Source organism: Solanum verrucosum, unplaced genomic scaffold (assembly GCF_900185275.1).
Source record: "Solanum verrucosum unplaced genomic scaffold, falcon-dt-bn FXZP01000094.1, whole genome shotgun sequence".
Classification (NCBI taxonomy): domain Eukaryota; kingdom Viridiplantae; phylum Streptophyta; class Magnoliopsida; order Solanales; family Solanaceae; genus Solanum; species Solanum verrucosum.
In genome coordinates this window covers 3,778,766-3,785,413 of record NW_026019970.1, presented here as the reverse complement: position 1 = coordinate 3,785,413, position 6,648 = coordinate 3,778,766, and the positions used below count along the sequence as shown (strand labels likewise).

The 6,648-nt window shown below is 29.7% G+C and overlaps 1 pseudogene; it reads right to left on the bottom strand.

Annotated features, from left to right (window-relative positions):
* Positions 1-1,760: 1,760 nt before the first annotated feature.
* LOC125817179 (protein LURP-one-related 10-like) lies at positions 1,761-4,562 on the bottom strand (annotated as a pseudogene).
* Positions 4,563-6,648: the final 2,086 nt, after the last annotated feature.

The following is a 6,648-nucleotide window of genomic DNA, read 5'->3' as shown; positions in this document are numbered from 1 at the left end:
AAAAATATTTAAAATAACTTTAAAATGACTTTAAAAAAATTAAAAACCAAAAGTAGGTCTCTGCCTACTTTTTATTTTTTGACTTAAAAATTATTTAAGTTTGACTTTTTATTTTTTTACTTAAAAATTACTTTTTTTAAGCAATTTAAACGGGTATTTAGTCATTTTAGCTCTTATTCATGTTTATATGTAGTTGCTCATGACTTATGTCAATATCAACTGTTAGATTGGGGTTATTTCTAACTCTAAACATTGTGTTATGACTAGGAGGTAGTCTGGGGTCGTGACACATGCACCCGTTCGGTAGTTTTGAGAAATATGGTCCCTCTTGTCACGTCCCGCCACATCACAGTTAAATTTGGCGTCCGGATAGGGGCGGAAGGGCCTAGAGTTGTGGAGAGGTTTCCGGAAGACTCTAGAACCCTTTAGATTATTCAAGAAGGTTAGAGAATTCCCTAGAATTCTCTAGAATAACTTAGAAGGCAATGGAAGGTCCTAGATAGTTTCCAAGAAAGAATTCTCTAGAATGTGTAGAGAATTCTAGAAGAGGGACTAGATATTTTCTTGGAAAGCTTTAGAATTTCCTAGAATTAGTAGAAGATTCTAGGGAGGGACCAAAGTGTAAATAATTTAGGGACTTGTAAAGTAAATATTAATTACATTTTAGTCCCTAGGAGGTAGTATAAATAGAGGTGCCCCTCATTTGCAAGGCACCAACCAAGAATCCAACCATCCAAGTGTAAAGCAATCTTCCAAAGCTAATACAAAAGCCTTCTTCCAAAACTCTTTTTGTTCTTTCTAAGTCTTCCTTTTCATTCTCTTAGCGATCTTAGTTTTAAAGGGCTTACTTGAGCTTACAAGATCGTGAAAGATTCGTGAGTAAGTTGTCAAGTGCCGCGCGGAGCTTTAGTAAGACTCTAAGTCCGTGACACTCTCCTCTAAAAGACCTCTTATGTAGCCTTAATATGTGATTTATGATATCAGAGATGAATGATACAGTTTCCGAGACAATCAAATAAGTATTGGAAACAAATTTAAATTTTAAAATTTTAAATTTGATCAAAATCTACGCATTGGGTAAATGAGCTTGAAATTAATTTTCAACAATTTCATTAGGTATAGAGAAGGTAATATATGACGAATTGGACTGCTCACCAAAATCAACTTACTGCACCATGTAGATCCTACTACAAGTGGAGTTGCGAGAAGTATCTTCTCTCATTTTGAGATGGCGTTTCAGTTTCTACCAGGTGAGCCAATCACAATTCAGTCTGTGTGACTTTTTTTTTTTTAGTTGGTCCTAAATAGAATACTCCCTCCGTTCTATTTTATGTGAGGTAGTTTGACTCGACGCGGAGTTTAAGAAAGAATGGAAGACTTTTAAAACTCGTGGTCCAAAATGAATGATAAAAATTTGTGTGGCGGTAAATCATTTCATTAAGGGTAAAATACACATTTTATAGTTGAATTGTTACTTAATATAGAAATGTGTCATTCTTTTTTGGACTGACTAAAAAAGAAAATAAGTCGGGACAGAGGGAGTATCATCTAATTATAAGTGGAAATAATTTAAGTTTAAAATTCTCATTTTTACTTTTAATGAAATGATTTACAATCGTACAAATATCTAAGAATTGTTTAAGACCACAAATTTTCAAATATCATTCTTTTTTTTTCCTTAGACATTATAGTAAGTCAAACGATATTACATAAAATGAACGAAAAAAATATTATTTTACAAAATAAACACTTTTGAGTTCCTAGAAACCAGCACCAATAGCAACACCTAAACCGGCAGCGGCACCTATAACAGCAGCATCGTTGACTGCATTGATAGCATCAAGCATTACTATTAATGAGACGATGAAGGCTTGATCAATATTTGGATACATTGTCACCATAAAATTGTCTTTTCCAATCAATAAACTTTTAGCAGTAATTTTCTTATGCATCTGCAATAAGTCATTCACAACAATATACAATATAGTGTAAGTATAATATAATATGTTTATTAATTCACCATTTTCAATCAAGAATGAAAATTGTGTGATAAAAGAATTACTATGTATGATTCTATTTACAAATCGTATCGGTGAAATTTTGAGTACGAGAGTCAAAATAGTTCTTTTTTCGTGTGAGTTTGAATATCAATTTTATAGAAATTTAATTTCATGTCTTTGAAGTTCAAAATTCTTGTGTTGATGAATTATTAACACTTGTCTTCAAGGGGTCGTTTGGTAGAGTGTATTAGAAAAAATAATGCATACATTAGCTTTGTGTATTATTAGTACCTTATTTGGTATATTTTTAGATAATGTATAAATAATACTTGTATTAGTTATACAGTATTCTATTATGTATTGAGGTGTATATTACTAGCTAATACCATGAAATTTTATATATTAGTAATACAAAAGGTTTCAACACATGCATTAACTTGATTAATAATATAACATCTCTCAAATCTCTGTCAAAACATTTTTCATTTCTCAAAGCTAATGAGTGTAGAAGATATTTTTGTAAACAAGTATTTTTTTTATAGAACTTATGCAAGACTTGTTATTTTTAATATATTAAATCAAACAAAATATAAGAAATAATGTCAGCATTACTATTCCACACATTACTAATACACATTATTCTCAAAATAATATTAGTTTTACTCACTTAATTTTAAAAAATAAATATGATGAAAATTTTTCATTTTACTATATCAAAAATGAAATTATGTGTCTTATTTTTCTTTTTGGCTTAAAAATAGTGTTTTTTTCTATATTTAGTAAGTTTTTTTAATTTCAGCATTCTATATGATAAACTTAAGACTACAAGACTTAGAGGACTACACACGTCTTTATTTTAACACCATAATATTCAAAAATCTCCCCTTATTTCTTAAATTCAATGTCAAATCAAACTAAGATAAGAGAGAGTAACAAATATAAAGTAAAATCAACGATAGCTAACCTGAGCAACTATGGTAGAAGAATCTCCAGCATATATTACACATGATCTATCACCAATTTCCCTTAATCAGATAATCGCAATTCTTCTCCTTAGAATTGTTATTTGCTAAGAAAACAGCCAATTTGGTCTTCAATTGAAATATAGATGTTGTCTTTATAGTAAATAAAAAGTCTTTCTCATCTGTGCTTTCTCCTTTAAATGCATTCCATCTCGAATGCTCAGTCAACATCTATACAAAAATTAATTGACAGCACTTGTGAAGTTATTATAAGTAATATTTTACCTTTTTAAATATTTTATCCTTTTAATTTTAATACATTTTAACTATAAAATGGAAAGAACATTAGTTTATTTTTAAATTAAAAAAAAATATTATAGTTTTTTTAATTTTCTGGCCATTTAGCACTTAAAATATTATGATAAGTATTACTCTCTTTGTCCCTAATTATTTATCCATTTTTGAGTTGACACACCTATTAAGAAAATAATTATTAAGGGTATAATAGGTAAAAAAAGTAATTGTCCTTTCTTGATTTGTCAAAATAGACAAGTAATTAAAAACAACTAAAAAAGAAAAAGTGGACAAGTAATTAAGGACACATGGAGGAGTAGATAATGACTAATTTGGTTTTACAAATTGAAATTTATTTATAATGCAAGATATCTAGTTCTTAAACCTTTAGATGTTTAAGTTATACAGACGGATAATGTTAAAAAAGAATTCACACCATTTATAATTAAAGTATTAAACAATTTATACTTGGTTATTAATTACTTTAATTTTCAGGTTATCATACAAGTTTGACATGAAGAGTATTTATCATGTTAGTGCGTGGCACGTACAAGGCTATGATTAGATATAACCTATTACGATCGATATATATAGAATGAAAAAAAATTAAAAATAATTTCAGATATATCTTCCTTAAGGTTTGACTTGTAGTTTTAACTAACATAAGTTGTGGAGCTGGAATTGCTCCATCCTTAATTAGAGGTCTCGGATTTGAGCCATAAATATGAAGAAAATTTTGTTGAGAGTGTCATCCCCAAATGGATTCGATAGTGAGCGATCTGAATTTAATTGAAACTCTATTACAAATTCCAGACATTGGTGGGCAAAAAAACTTATAACATGAACTTTCCCTCCTTTATTATGATTTCTTTATAACATTTTTTTTTGTAACCTATCTATTATTAATTTTAAAAATTATAATATAGAGAGATGTCTCAAATTAACCTTCTAAAAAGACAATTACTATGTACCTTTTGTTTGAGAGTGATCAAGGGATTGTCTGCAGCATCAAGAATAACTCTCTTATCATGCCATCCAAAAGATGTGCCTTTAACTTTGAACACAAAGTTTCCATTCATATCTGAAACAATAAATTCTCCATATCTAAGTGTTTTCACCTTCCTAGATATAACAACATCAACCTGGTTCGGCGTGCAATATTGAGATCCGATTACAGCAATTGGATAATTAGCTATAGTTGCATAACTTGATTCCGCCATGAACAATGCTCAGTAACTTTTACTTGTTCGTTATGCAAAAAATTAGAGAAATTGCCGTGACAATACTCTTTTTTTCCTTATGATATATTTTGGGTAGAGTATATTTTTGTTTGCAGTTTAAATGTTTGTTTATATATATATAGCAATTTTTTTTGGCACAAGTGTTATGCTAGTAATAACCGTACTGGAAATATAAGAAAAGTCATGAACGGTTTGAATTAGTCTACTAAGAAATGATATAGTAATAATCAAATGACATCGTATTTATGAATTTTCTTTAGTCTACTTTTTTTTTTTTGGTTTTCAGTCGAATTGGTCTGATTTTAGAGACGTGTATATGTGATTTATTATTAGTCAAGTATTATTCTAACCTACAAAGGAAAAAAAAAAAGAAGGTATTATTCTAATCTGTCCTTTTAGTTTAAATTTCAACTTTGATTTTTCACCAAAAGGATATCCAGAATTGTTGCTTGGTCTTAGTAGTCTCTTTTTCTTTGATCTTTGAAGGAAATACGTGATAATTGTGATGGATTAAAAAGTCATGATTTGGTTGAGTCAGATAATCCAGGATTCGTAATTGGTTATTAGTCGCACGTAATTGACATTTTCTTTCCGGAAGTAATAGACAAAAATCAATAGGGACAAGAGAGAGTTATTCGTATGGTAATCATACCTTACTTTCAATTCTAAGGTTATGAGTAGGGATGTATAGTCAGGAGCGGAGCCAACATACATTCTGGGGGTTCGGATGACCCCCTTTGACGGAAAATATTACTCCCTCCGTCCCATTTTATGTGGCACCATTTCCTTTTTGATCAGTCCCAAAAAGAATGTCACATTTCATTATATGGTAAGTATTTAAAGGTACAATTCCTCTTTTATCCTTGTTGGTCCCATTTAATCTTAAAAATAGTATTCCAATACATTTATAAGGAGAGAGAAAAGTGAATCTATTTTTTAATATGACTATTTTTTGAAGGGGCAATTTGGTAAACATTTCAAAGTCTTCATTTATTTCTTAAACTCCGTGCCCGGTCAAATGTTGCCACATTAAATGAGACGGAGGGAGTACTATTTATACATGGTTAAATTTTTATTTTATGTATATATAGTAGATGTTGAACCCCCTTCGATTATTGCGTGTGATTACTTCTTTAGATTTTGAACCCCTTGTTAAAAATTCTAGCTCCGCCACTATGTGTAGTGACCGGGTTGGTTCAATTTTTTCAAATACCAAATCAAATCACTTCATGTGTTGAATTTTTAAATCTATAAACCAAATCAAACAAATAAAAAAAAATCATTCTTTTTTTTAAAAAAAATACAAATTTATACCACTAGGCAGAGCGTCTAGCGGCCTTTTATTAATAATAAAATAAAATCAAATACATTACACATGATCTATCATACCATCTTCCCTTAATCAAATAATCACAATCCTTCCCCTTGGATTGTTATTTGCTAAGAAAACAGCCAATTTGGTCTTCCATTGAAACATGGATGTTGTCTTTATAGTAATAAAAATAAAAGGTTTTGTCATCATTTGTTTTCTCCTCTAAATACGTTCCATCTCGAATGCTCACTCATTATCAATACAAAAATTAATTGACAGCAAGAAGTTTAGTTGTAACGTGAAATTATTTATACGGTCATCACTTATAAGGTAATTAATTACAAGTAAATTATTATGATAAATATTAAATAATAACTAATAAGCTAAAATTTAGTGTAGTAATAAAAGAAAATAACCTTTTTTTAATGTGGGTACCTTACTATAAAACCACTCACTATTTTTCTTCACTAAATAAATTCTATCATTATTTATGAACTACTTGTAACTCTCTTTACATTCTTACTTTTTTGGCATGTGTTCAAGTAAGAAGCTTATGGTCCCTTTTCATAGGAAAAGTCAAAAGAGACAATACAAAATCAAAATTAGTAGTAACTTTTTTTTGTATCAATCATAGAGATCTTGGATGATCATCATCCTCTTCGGCCATTCACTTTAACTCTCTTGAGAAGAGGAGATGCAACATTTGCTGAAAAGGAGGTGATGTTACATGGTTGTAACGACTCACATGGTCGTTTTGTTCGCTCTAATCTATTTCTCTAGTTTGATCCTTTTTGTAACTTCACTATAACTTGCAAAAATAGTTGGCAAAAATATATCCA